This window comes from Pelobates fuscus, chromosome 5, assembly GCF_036172605.1.
Source record: "Pelobates fuscus isolate aPelFus1 chromosome 5, aPelFus1.pri, whole genome shotgun sequence".
Taxonomy (NCBI): domain Eukaryota; kingdom Metazoa; phylum Chordata; class Amphibia; order Anura; family Pelobatidae; genus Pelobates; species Pelobates fuscus.
In genome coordinates, this window is record NC_086321.1 from 131,806,575 (window position 1) to 131,821,141 (window position 14,567).

The 14,567-nt window shown below is 37.2% G+C and overlaps 1 long non-coding RNA gene across 1 annotated transcript; it reads left to right on the top strand.

The window, feature by feature from the left end:
• Window positions 1–8,849: 8,849 nt before the first annotated feature.
• On the top strand, window positions 8,850–13,839 carry LOC134612618 (uncharacterized). The gene is made up of 3 exons (XR_010090945.1): window positions 8,850–8,921; window positions 13,099–13,176; window positions 13,536–13,839. It is a non-coding gene; the product is annotated as an uncharacterized LOC134612618 (long non-coding RNA).
• Window positions 13,840–14,567: the final 728 nt, after the last annotated feature.

Here is a 14,567-nt window from a genome sequence, read left to right on the forward strand (position 1 = left end):
CACAATATGCACCTTATGAGATACCCTGGAGTGTCTACTTTTACAAATGGTAGGCCTTTGTGGGTTTTTTTTGAACAGTCAAACTACTATAATACCCCAAATGGAAGCATAGGCTCATTAAATCCGTCTCTCAAAATTCTACTGTGAATACTGAAAAGGACAGGTCTCCTATATGGCACTGTAGCTTCACGAAATAGTGACAAAGACATACAATGGGGGTACCGTTGTACTCAGCAGAAGTAACTGAACACATTATAAAACTTTGTACAGGAATAGCACACACCAACTTTACAAAATACACATGAGAAGTTCTTTGTTATAAGTTTGTGTGCGAAAACCCCCAAAAAACACAATTTTACACCAATATTTAGCAGAGGTTGGCGGTAAAATGGCTACGTAGAAAGTGTCAAAACAACCTTAGGTAAATAGCCTGTGGTGTCTACTTTATATAAATATATACTTTTGTGTGGCAATTTTGTTTTCTTTTATGGCTATTAGGCTTACAAGACAAACATACCAAATTCTAAAATCGCTCCACATAAAAAGTTTATTTTACTCCTTGTGCTTTGTGACCTGTAACTACCAAAAAAAACTTAAAATCCCAGACACATTATATATTCTGTAATTCAGAACAACTAAATGAATTTATTTTTAATTACTTTCCTTAACCTGCACTAATTATGTACACATTATTATTGCAAAAACTGTAAAAAAAACACACAAAAATTCATTTTTTTGCATATTTCTGTATTTTTTTTATAATAAATAAGCATGTATATATATATGTGTTACATCAAATTAAAGCCCTTTCTGTCCTTTAAAAAACGGTATATAATATGTGTCGGTGCAATAAATTAGTAAAATGCAAATTGCAGTTGAACGCAAATAGCAAAAAATGCAAAAAATGCCGTTGTCATTAAGTGAAAGACAAGCTTCTGAAGCTCTGTCCTTAAGGGGTTAATGAAGGTTGTCTGAGCCACATGAAAGAAAGAAAATATGACCTTTCTCTATCATAGAGAAATGGATAAACACAGTATCCACCTCCACCTTTAACAACCATGTCCTTCATCTTTCTGATGAAAGAGCCGTATTTGCCTCCCAAATGTATACATTTGCCAGCAGATCTTCTTGAAAAACATATAGCTGAAATTACATTTTCTTTTACATTCAATACACTTGTACACCTTAATGCAAGTGTCATGAAGCATTTAGCAAAAATATAACAAAGAATTGTATCGCTGTAGGAAAGGAAGCTCATTGAATGAATGTAAAATTGCAAAAACTGACAGTATTGTTTTCCATATCATTATTTCAAAAGCTCTCAGAGATATTTACATATGCAATCTTGTAAAATATTCTTTATTTCTGTAGAGAAATTCATAAAAGTGTCAAGGCACGGTGCATAATAAAGAGATTGCGTTAAAAAAAAAAAACACATTTATTTTACAATGTTAAATGTCTGAAGGGAGTTTAATTTGTAGCTAATTCTTTCCACTGGTATTAACAAAATGTTATAGAAACTTATAAATATATCTTACAAAGTATCCAACTGGGAGCTATGGATAAAATTAACACCACATCTGAAAATACAAAATGTATACATAACAATTTGCTCTAGATTAGAGAAGTTTTGTCTGTCTATCTAAACATTTTACCTTTTTACAGAAAAAAGGTCTTGCTAGATTGGAAATAAAAGCTGGAAGTTGTTGAAAATGTCCAAATGGTTGAACAATTATTAAGCAGAAGCCCAGCTAAGTGCAATTAATAACAACCAACATGATAAAACATGTAATATTTAATCTAAATGTTTATACGTTAACTATAAGTTACTCTACAAAGATGTACAGAAGAGAAGCTTACAGATAAATTTGTGTAGACGAATATAGCACGCACACGCAAGAAAAATACAACAACAAAAAGAGGTTACAAGTAAGATGTATGGACAATAGCTAATAAAAATATCTTAAACCTTATATTCAAATACACTAAAAAAGTTCAGTTAGAGACTACTTGCAGTTACATATTAAAGGAGTACAGTTACTTCTCCGAACATGTAACACTATGAGTACATATCCCCCTTATTTAACAAATATAGGTTTGTTAGATCTGACAATTTAAATTAAATGTAAGAATTCAAACCTCTTTACCCTGCTACTAGAAGTCTCCATCTTAGTTTCCTGTCAATCATGTTTATTATAAGCCGTGTCCTTTGCACCTGGCACTCAGCACAGACAGAACATAAAGAGAGACAAAAAACTGAAACAATGTTCCTCTTTCTTCTTCGTCCTTGCAATGTGGGCCCTGGTGATTGTGATGTTGATTGCTAAATATTTAATATACATTTAAAAGAAAATGCAGCATTGCATAATAAAAGGTTAGTACTAGTTACAGGTCCTTTTCGGTGTTTTATTCGATGGTGTTGTTTCCAGAGATATGACAGCCCCATTATAGACATCCATCAGCTCTAAGTACCTGGAAGCAATACACAGCACAATGCTGCCCATTGGGAAACAACAGTGTTGAGTTAAGGGCACATTGCTTGTGCATTTTTGCATGACAATGCACCGGATATCATGCAAAACGGATAAATAAGGCAGGCATAATTGTTACACTGTTTTGGGGTATAATTGTAGATTGTTGTTGTGTTAGACTTTATCTTCTGTGATTGTAATGCCCCAATAAGTAATGAACATATAGTATATATTCTGCTTACATCTAATCAATACAAAACATTCTATGAAGTCAGTGACTGTATTTAGAATCAGCGGTATTGCTGGGGGGTGGAAATGACAGGGCCGGAGCTCCGAGTGCAGTTCTGAAAAGCCCAGGATCTAATTTGAGCATCATTATTACTCGTATATACCAATACTATAGGGTGGTGTAGATTGTACTGGCTATTCAATTGTAGTTTAGTTTATGCCAAATCCCATATAAGGTAAACAGCTGTTGAATACTGTGAGCATTATTACAAAAATGGATTGTTAAAGAGGTACTCCAAGCTCCATGATCACTTCACTGACTTCAGGAAGTCATGGCGCCTTGAATCTGTACGTACAGCGTTTCACAGTGTTTAACCCACCCTCAACAGCATCATTGGGGCGTCAACAAAAGTTCCGGGTTAACTAATGTGAATTCTGTACAAATTTGGTAACTCCACGCACAACATGCTGGTGCCAGACAGTCATTTGCAGCATGCCCCCCCTTCCTGCCACCCATGCCCTCCCCTGACATTCATCCCCCTCATCAGCTGCATAATATTGGCTGCAGGAAGAACTAAGTCATGGCGCAGGAAAGGAGGTAAGTTTCAACAATTCTTTTTCTTCAATTCTTTCTTTTTTAAAACATATAATTTTTTGGGGAGGGAGGAGTAGCATAGGAAGAGTTATTTAAAACACCTTTAAAGGAAGCATCTCCTGAAAGATTATTGTTCTAAAGTTCTGTTAGTACAAGAGGAATTTAACAATACAGCAATGACCATTAGTTTTACATAGTGTATAAGATATAGCAAAATCTACAGTAATAGCAAGCAAAAATGAAAGGCCTAAAAGTGAACTTGACAGATGAGACACAAGGTATAGATAAGGCTTTGATGCAGCTCGCTACCAGGATAAATGTTCTAATTAAACGGTTGATATAATGGGACTTTGACTCCGACGTGGAGTAGAATGAGTTTTCTTGAACACGATGCATTTCTAATGAGTACTTGAAAAAGGTGACATGGCATTTACTGCTAGACTTCACATTGTGGTTTTTTCCCTTTTTCATATTTTAATTCTTTATTTACTCAATCAGAGCAGACGTGATTTTCTGTTTTCTACTGAGACAGACATATGTGCTCCACATTCCCCTAATTCACCTGTACTTCACCACGTTAGCACTTCTGTCCCTCTAAATACTACGCATTTAATGTACACTTTTTCTAAACACAGCCTTCCTTTCATCACCTCCAAGCTGAATGTATATTTCTAGGGAACTCTTTTAGAAAGCCCTGGCAGTGGTGTGAGACAGGCTAAGACAAGTGTGCTATTATACTGTGTAGCACTGCCATAGAGGGAGAGTTAATGCTAAGTGAATGGGGTAACTAAAGCGCCTTTTCGTCTATCTATCTAAATATTGAACAAAAAACATAGACGGCTAGACATCTTGGCAACAGTTTAAGGACTGGTGTTTGTAAAATGTTAGATTACTGGCCAAAAACACCCTTCCAAATTAATATTTTGCTTCTCTCGAACTATTGCTGAAGACATTAACATCCAGTACACGTGGCTGGTTAATTGACCTCTGTATAAGCACCTGCTATAGGGTTACAGAAACAGCTTGAAATAGTAAAACGTAAAATCACATTTTTTAAATAAAACTGTTTTGGAAGTAATGTCATAAATAAACATATATTTTATGTTTGTGATAAGAATTTGTAGGTGAGAAGCAATGTTTGAATTGGAATCTGAACATTTCTTTGAAAGCAATGTGTACTTCTAGTTTTAAAGGTAAACAATGGGGTATAAATTATTACTATTAACCCCTTAAGGACCAAACTTCTGGAATAAAATGGAATCATGACATGTCAGACATGTCATGTGTCCTTAAGGGGTTAATATTATTTATAAAATGCCAACTAATTCTGCAATGCTGAATCCCTATCTGATAATGCACTGCACATAATGGAGAAAATAAATGCACTTATTCACATAAGACAGCAGATACAGCTAGTTCTCACTTCACGACTTACCTGTTTACCGACGGCTCCAGCCTGGTACCTACCTGATCTCCAGCGCAGAAAAGGCTTTGTCGCCCTGGGGTGAGGCAACCTCACTTACCAACCAATTCATTTTACAACTTAGTCATACCAACGCAACTCACTCGGTAAGTGAAAATTGCCTGTATACTGTAGCTCTCAGCTTACACAGAGCCTTCTTAGACTATTGTTTAGTAAACTGGGCTGTGTACAGGAATTGGCAGAGCTATGGACTAGACTCGGGCAGAAAAATGTAGTTTTTTTTTTTTCAAAACCACTGCAGCATAATTAAAAAAAAAAAATGTTTTTGGAGGGGCTGGCAGAAATTAGTTATTGTGGCTGTTTGAGTCCAAAAATAATTCAAGGAGCCAGAACAGCAGGTAAAATGCTGCACGTGGCTGGATTGGTATGAAAGCACGGCTAAAATATTGCCTGGCCTAATGGCTACTTAATAACAACAATTTTTACAATGCAAGTTCTGAATTGTCAAAATGTGATTATCATTTACCTGGATTAAAATAATAGATTGTAATCTTATTCATTTTCCATCTTGTATTAGGAGAAGGAATAATTTTAAGTTGAAGAAAATAAAAATTAAGTCAGAGGGCAACTGACCACCCACTCACCCATTCCACTTTGACAAGAACACAGCTTTTAAATTCTTTATTTTTGTTTGTGCATGAAATTACAGTTCGGCCCGCTGCGCCACAATAGCACAGCAAACCGTTCATTAACATAGGATGACATGGCATAAAAAAAAAATACAGTGCACTTTTGAAATTGGTATCAAAGTTAAACAAGCTTAACAAGCTTAACATTGCAGATATATAAAGTAAACATGTTGTAATGTAACATTCCAGCTGGTCGATTCTCGCTGTGTCAACAGTGTGTTAGTGGGGGTGTTATCTGTATAAGACCTAGTAGGTTAAGTTAACGAGGATTATCTCCTCGGCATAGCTAAGTATGCTTATGTGTTGGTATGCATAATCTTGCCTCCACTCAGGTTAGTAACATGTGTGAACTGGCTCCTCGTTTAAGTGTTGAGAGTCCCTCAAAGATATTGAGCCTGCGTGGAGAGCACGGCACATATTCGGTGGCATAATCCCCCCTAATGACCCGCGGAGGTAACTGGTGTATGCACAGCTTCCTAGTCTTGTCAATCTTTCAGGTGGGTAAAGCAGTTATGATTACTAGTCGACAGTAGCATTCGTCGTTCAGAGACAGAGGGAGTATGAAAAATTAAAACTCGAGAAACAAAAGGGAGAACATGCAAGAGACATTGGAAGCCCATAATGCGCAAAAGCTTTAAAGTGGTCTCATACCATATTGGAAGTCATAGCGACCTCCATGCCTTAGTATGAATTGCCTGTCTACTAAGTTGTCCACACTGCACCAGGTTTACCCATTTATAGTGAACAGTGTAAATAGTGAAGTGGCTACCCATGTCCTGCCAGGTCTACTATGCGATGAAGTGCAACACTTTGCATGTGTTAGGAACCTGGTTCCATCAGAGGTATTTAACATAGCTGTCATAACAATTGTTTTGAGTAGTGAGGCATTTGCCATCGTGCCCTGTGAGTTACTTCTTACGAAATAATCTTAAGCGCATGTTGCAGGAAACTTAACATTGTATAAAACATTCTGTCTAATGCTAGTCCAGCAAGTATAGAACACAATAAAAAAAAAAAGCAAAAACCTCGGAGACTAATAGATGCCCAGTTGTTTCTCAGTACTGGGTTAGCCGGTTACAGGAGAGCAAGATTTACACATAAACTGCTGTCCATCAAGATGTTTTTTCAACCAGGGAACCATAAAATTAGTGAATTGCTCCCCATTCCATATCGAAAGTTAGAAAAATAAAACAGCTGACACTGTGAGGGGTGACTTGTGTAGGAAAAAGGAAAAGTATATATAAGATAAAATAAGAGTTACGAGAGCATAGTAACTTGGACGGTTCATAGCTGTTGGGAGAGTCTTGGTGTAGTCGCTGAGTGTAGTTCAGGGCAAGACCCAGAAGGTATAACGCACACCAAGAAGGTATAACGCTTGAACTAGCAGTGGTAGAAGGAGCTGCAGTGCCCATGGAAAAGTCAGCACAAGTTGTTGCAGCATGAAAAGGATGTGAAAAAATTAATTGCTTCCTTGATGTTAAATCAGATGTAACAGATGCTCCTAATTTAATTATCCTAAGGCTGAATATCCATAATTGTGTTGAAGGTGATGGAAGCTGTATTAGAGGCAGTTGTGTTGTCAGCAGTCTTCATGGCTGGGTTGTTCAAACTCTCCAAAGCTAGGAAGGAGTGTAAAAACTTGCTAGAAGCCATGACTGGTGATGGGGAATTGTGGAACAGTATCACTTCCCTTACCCTCTCTCAATTTTGGCTAAAGATTAGTACGTGACATGGAAGAGTGTGTTTTTTCCTTATTACAATACATTAAATATATGTATTATTTATATTTATATATTTTATTCAGCAAAAGTAGGTGTTTGTGTTAAAATATGGGTTAGTGCTTGGTGATACTGAACACAATAAGAAAAAATAAATAAAATAGTATTTTCCTTCTCCAAACAAAATCACTGTCTCCCAGCATGTACATGGGCTGTTTAGTTATGCCATTTTCTGTGGAAAATATCTTTCTTCTATATAAGAAGCCTTTTAGTTGATCCGTATCAGGGCATTAACAGGGTTAAGTGAAGATCCAATGTCAATTCATAGTAAATTTTTAATTTAAGGCCAGAGTAACTAAACTGAAAGCATACATGATTTGGTTCTGAATTTTAACCTACTTTTTAAAATACACTTTAGAGGAGCACTATAGTGAATAAGCCGGTTACTTTTTTCTAGATTTTCTCCATCCACATATTTGGTATTCTTAGTAGACATATGACATAGTCATACAACGTTTTATCCCTTTTTGTGTTATGTTTGCTGTATTGTGGTGGCATTGACATAAACATCTCGTTTAGAACTTCAAATGCTCGTTAGAAGTAAACAAGCCTAGTCAATGCTGAGGCCTAACTAATTCAGTGGCTGAATTTCTAGGCTAAAACTCTGTTAAGGTAAACTTGCATACTGCGGTTTTGTTGGCCTTGAAAGGTAAATTTAAAACATGTGCTCCATGCTGGGATCAAGTCTGCCTATAGCAATAGTATTGCAAAATAATTTGCAGGATAATGTAACACAGATTGTTACAGATTTTATTAACAATACTCGCCAGAGAGTTTTAAGGTGTTTGGAAAATATATAAAATGCTGCTCTGAAATGCACTCGAGTTAAATGTATTTAGAAGGGTTGCAATGATATCTGAGGTTAGTATTTAGAAGAAATATATATAATAGTTTGATTATTTCGTAACACAAAAAAGTAAATACTAAAATGATATTTCAACATTCAAGTGTGCCACAGTTTGTCCTTTGTCGTGCTTTTCCACACCATGTACAAAGGATGTTTATATACTCACACATTTAAAGGGGCATTCCGAGTACCAACACAAAAGTTAACCCTATGTGTAAAATCTGCTCAGAAAGTTTGAAAAATTATAGTGACCCCCCCACACACACACATAGAGCGCCAGATCAATATTGTTCTCCCGGGTATGTTTATGTCAATATCGAACAAATCTCACCAAATAAAACTTTTAGCCCTCTTATTTTACCAAATAGTTTCCTATACATTGAGTGGCTAAGTGATATACTGGATAAATTTGATGTGACAAAGAGTCTGCATGCCTTGGATCCAGTCAGCTCATGGGTCCAGAAAGTAAACAACACAGGCAGTGTGAAGGGTCAGCTAAATGTAATATCAACCTTTATTAAACAATGCAAAGTCTTACTTTTAAAAGCAATACAATTATCCTGGCCTGTGCGGTCTCCATGCCAGCCATGCTATCTCTCTGCTCTAAGTGAACCTTGTGTCTTCTGCTACTCTCTCACTCTTTCGTATAACCTTAGTATTACCCCCAATGACTGCACGTACAGGACTGGGTTCTATTATCAGAGTAAGGGTTTACTCTGTTTACTGGAGAGCAATTTTCCATAGTCTTCAATAGAGGAATTGCTGTTCAGTAAGCAGTAAGAGTATCCAGCCCTTTGTCCCTCCTACTGATGGTTCCTCGTGCACTAAATAAAGATCTTCCCCCAGTTAACGGACATGTGAAGTACAAGCATGGCATTACACAGCTTCAGGTGAATTCTACTTGGGAAATCACTGTATAGATGTTGCTGAACTGGTACGGGTGAGGCAATTTGAGTCCCAATTAATTTGTTTATCCCTTTACCTTTAATTAAGGGCTGGATGTTTATATGATTAAAATGTTTTTGTAGATCATGTACATTTGGGATGGGTCTGTTGTTTTTATGGATGGCTTATTTATTGTATGTCTTAAGAGCAATGTTTTCATCGTGCTTCCAGTGTAAAGTTAAAACAACCAACTTCAAGTGTTTGGTAAATAGCCATCTCCTTCCACTGTGGGACTTACATACTAATAATTAGTAACATTGAGAACCTCATGCAGTGGATCTTTTGAACAAACAATCTGTGTTCCTGAACGTCTATTTATTTGCACATGGATTACCGCTGATATGCGAGACAACCAAAGCAAACAGAAACTTTTTATGAGTCACTGCCATTCCCTAAGGCATGTAATATTTGTTTGTTCTCTAGTATTATTTATATTTGGGGCTGAAGGAGTTCAGAGCAATCTCCCAAGATTTTCGAAAGAACAATGGAGCACTATGCAATATAATTTATAGTTCAAGAATGCAAATAGGAGGCAATAAGTAAAATCAACTTACTCTTTTATACTAAGTAAGTCACTTAATAGTAACTGTCCAAGCAATCATCCACCCATCCATCCACCCACCCATTCATCCATCCATCCATCCACGCATCCACCCACCCATCCACGCACCCACCCATTCATCCACGCATCCACCCACCCATCCACGCACCCACCCATTCATCCATCCATCCATGCACCCACCCATCCATCCATGCACCCACCCATTCATCCATCCATCCACTCACCCACCCATCCATCCACGCACCCACCCATTCATCCATCCACGCACCCACCCATCCATCCATCCACCCACCCATCCATCCACGCACCCACCCATTCATCCATTCACGCACCCACCCATCCATCCATCCATCCACCCACCCACCCACCCATTCACCCATCCACCCACCCACCCACCCATCCACCCACGCACCCACCCATCCACCCACGCACGCACCCATCCATCCATCCATGTATGCATGTATCTATTAGTAATTAAAACTTGCAATCGCTTTATGTATTGAAATCCTGGAAACACACTGCACACTGATGACACACACTTTTTATTCAAACACAAGTATTACATATACGATCAACGTTTCGGCCTCTCCTGAGCATTTCTCTAGATCCTGTCCAATAGTGCATGAACCTATTGATATATTCCATAACCTACCTGTTATTGCAATAGGCCAATCATGGCATAGAATCCCATAGTGCATGGATATTAATGCACCACTGTGCACTATGAGGCTCTCTAATCTTGGACAGTACCTAGACATACATGTCTCGATCTGCCCAAAATTAATGATGGTAACAAAAATCAAACCTGGCACAACATTCATTATTATTATTAGTAGTAGTATTGGTATTTATATAGCGCCAGCTTATTCCACAGCGCTTTGCATTAAAAGGGGAATTTAACAAATGAGGCAATAACGAAATGTTACAGGACAAATAAGTAGATGAGGACCCTGCTCAAGCAAGCTTACAGTCTAGAGCTAGACTGCAGGTAATGTGGTTAGGTATGCAACTGATGAGCTCGACTTGAGATAATAAAAATATAAACAGGTATATCGATTTCATACTGTCGGAAAAACAGAGTAAATTAGCACATACTGATTTACTAGTGTTTTGTTACTAGTTACTAGTTATTTGTTCTAAAATAGCTTTGTACTAGTCTGAGTCACAATGAAAAAAAACCCTGCATAATTTGACAGTGAAGTATAATAGATTTCCTGGCAAAATGCTTCCAAACACCTCAAAATAGGATACATCCGTGTTATTTGTTTTTCACGGCCGTCTTATCAAAGGAAACCCATCAATCTGATTAAAAAGCAATATTGCTTGTACTTGTTGAAGAACTGTCAATATTTTGACCTGCTTGCCACATTAACTATGCATTAACTAGGAGGACAGAGATTAATTAACTGAAACAAAACATGCATCCAAAACAGAGCATTAATATCTTCCATTAAAAATTACAATTAGCATTACAATTGTATCAGAAAAATGTATTATTGCAACAATTGTATCACATACACTTTATAATGATACCATTGTAGCTACAAGTATCAACATTTTGTGCAATTATAGCCAACACCTAAACCAGTGGTGTCAGTAATACAATTTTTTCTGTACCATTATTTCCAACAACTGTTAAAGAATTTGGGCAGCTGGGTGCTCTCAGCCAGCATATGCACAGAATTTACATTAGCCGGCCCGGGACTATTGTTCTAGGCTGGCTAATAGTGCCCCATAAACACTGGTAGATGTGAAGATACGCCTCTGGCAGCAAAAGGGTTAAACTTTCTACATGCTGCATTTCATAGTGAAACCTGCACACACAGACATCAGGCACCAATTCAAATCACTGAACTGGTCTATACCTAAACCTATAAAGACTCTGTGATATCTGTCACATGGCATGGTTCTTGATTCCAGCTGATGATCATTCCAGAATCGATTGTTTTGCAATACCCTTTTGTATATGTAAAGCTCACGTAATTGTAATTTGCATTTTAATATGGCCTTTTAACACTGGCACCAAATTAATGCCATAAGACTACTCCGATTAGGATTTACTAGTAATGTATTTAGTAATATTTGGCAATTGGTTACTAAATTATGCAATCTGGTTTTAATTCACTATTTAGTGAATAACTCCCATATATGTGATTTTACTCGATTTAAATATGGCTGATGATATATCCTGACAAAACTGAATGAAACAAAAACACAAATTGCAAAAAATAAACCAACAAAAACAAAAACTGTTCTGAAAGAGTTATTGTGTTTGTGCTCGTAGTCCTGTGTGAAATAGAAAAAGATCCAAGCACTCAGAAAACATTTTTTGTACAGATTTCTAGTGACGTTGGCCGAAACTTTCACTTCATAACTTGAAGTTACTAATAAAGTCTTAAGAAAAAAAAATTCTCACTGCCTGGACCTTCTTATATTTTGCAAGTGTAGTAGTATGTTGCATGCTCGTTGTTCTGGAGCAGTATTCCATCACTGATACAGTGTGGGAACCAGGAGTGCAGTCCCCTTATTTGCTACAATAGTCTAGTCTAGTGTGACTGTATATCTGGTCTCACTAGGTGTGGAAGTCACATTAGTCAAAGGGTTGTTTTGAACTACAATGTAATTTAGTAAATACCATTGAATTTCCTATGGTTTAATATGGAGCACTCATGCTCAGATCAGAACCTTTTACTAACTGGTGTTACAGTAAAGTTATTCCTGTTAGTAAATTGCATGCTGGTGTAACTTTGACAAGATGACTATTAGAAGACAATACCACGTCTACGGATAGTAAATCAGATATAGGTAGAACATTTGATCAAAAAGTCTATAAAGAAGGAATGCAGGCTTTGTTCCGAGACTTTAAAGAGACGTGAGTAAAATTGCACTTTGCTGCCTCTACACATTTTACTAGCTCAAAAATACCAGCAAAGCCCATCCTCCATTGTAGACTAACTCAACTGGATGACGAACCAAAGCCATGAACTTCTCCATAGCCAACTACTAGCAGACTAGCAAGCTTGGTTGGTTAGCGTGAATCTTTTACTCATTACATTTATGTTTTATTAAAACTACTTTGAGAAGTTGGATTTTTTAAAATCAGATTACAGATATTAGCTAAAAAATAAATAAAAAAAATGTGTGGACAAACTTACAACATGCCTTCAAGTACATTTTGCGGAATTATTTAGTCACCTGCCCTATCTGCTCTTCTTTCTCTTGATCTTATCATTCTGCATCCTCCAGGACCTCAAATTCTATCAATAGTGGTATAAATTCATGGTGATGACTGATCACACAAACTATGTGAAGATGAAAGTTAGTTATTCGAGCATGTGGAAATGTGATCACTCGCTTTATAAGTGATAAAAAGATGTGATCTTTCCTCTCCCTTTTTTCCCCTCTACTGGTACCCTAAGGACAACCTTTTCAGTCCATGTTACGCACAGGCTCCTTTTTTAGCAATTTAGACAATAATGGGTAATTTCGCGAAGAGTGTTGTTTTTTTTTCTTCATTTTACAGTAAAATCATGCTTAAACCCTATGCTATTTTATTACAGCTGCCAGACAAATATTATACCCAGAAATATTTTTATCCTACAAGACCATTTGAGTTTGAGTTATGAGAACGACTCAAGGTGAGCAAGATCCCCAAATCAGCACTAGCTTAAATCAGTATTTATTGGCAGCCTGGACACATAACCGTCTTGTTTTGAATTCCCCCCCAAAAATGCCTTATGTATATTCTGTAGATTCTTTAACCTGTTATAAATGTTATTACACCTGCATCTAATATGGAGAATGGCTTGTTTTGGCAGTCCTTCTCATTTCTGTCATCTCCCAAAGCCAGCTTAGGTAATACCATGTGAAATGTTGTTCTTCAAACTCTGGGCTCACAGTGGGACTTAAGGGAACCCTTCTATAAATTCCTGGGAAATAAGACGCAACCAAAAAATAAAAACACTAATTAGAACTTTACTGTATTTGCTTCATTCAGGTTGGTGTATTCCTGCAATGACCGTGCGCAGGTCACAGCCGATATAAAGGGAACATAAGAATATTATGTGCGTGCAGCCAACAATTACATAAGAAGAGGTGAAACTGTGCCACCAGTTCTACCAAAAACAGTTATATGGGATTATCCACTAAACAGGGATCTAGAGCACTGACATAGGATTTGTGTCTTTTCGGCCACAATGGACAATTTGAGTATGTTCACCTATTTCACCCATTCACCTATTTTCCCAAAAATCGCATGTGGGATTTAACTCACAGGTCAGCAGGAAAAAGATGCAAACATTAGAATTAACAGCACTCTATTCAGTGACGCTCATTAAAGCATCTTACCCAGCTTTAAAATATATTACAGTTTCCTCCAATTTAAATTTGTGGGAGAGGAAAATGAAAGACCCTCTCTTCATGGGCGCTAGTTTACTACTGTCAAAATAGACAAAGTTAGCGTCATAAAGATTCAGTAAGGCTGCTCTACACATTCACTTCCATTAAACCAGTTTGGTTTACCCTTCTGTTTCCATCTACTACGGAAAGAGATTTATACTTTTGCAATGATCAAGGATAACAACTGTCACACAAAATATACGCCCAAGAATGCATGGGATTACACATTTGGCAGCAGAAGGGTTAAGCTCTGTGCGTGTGGCATTTCACAGCGAAACACTACGCATACAGACTCCAGGGACCGTGACCACTTCAAATCACTGAAGTGGTCATGGTGCTTGGAGTAATCATTTAACCAAATTGGCAGCTAGTAAAGATGATGCCTTTTGATATGATGTCACAAGCTGGAGATGGTCTTTGGGTGACAATGAAAGCTCTAGATTATGTCAAACTGACTAAAAATGGTTTATGACTGCATCCATTGAGGCCACTAAAATAAGCTACAGTGACTATAATGCTTGGGATCTTCCTCTGTGCACCACAAACAACCTACTGTGAGGTTAGTTATTGTTATCTCTTGTAACCTCCAGTGGGACCATTTAAATTATATTTTCCTTACGTCAAAGGTAGT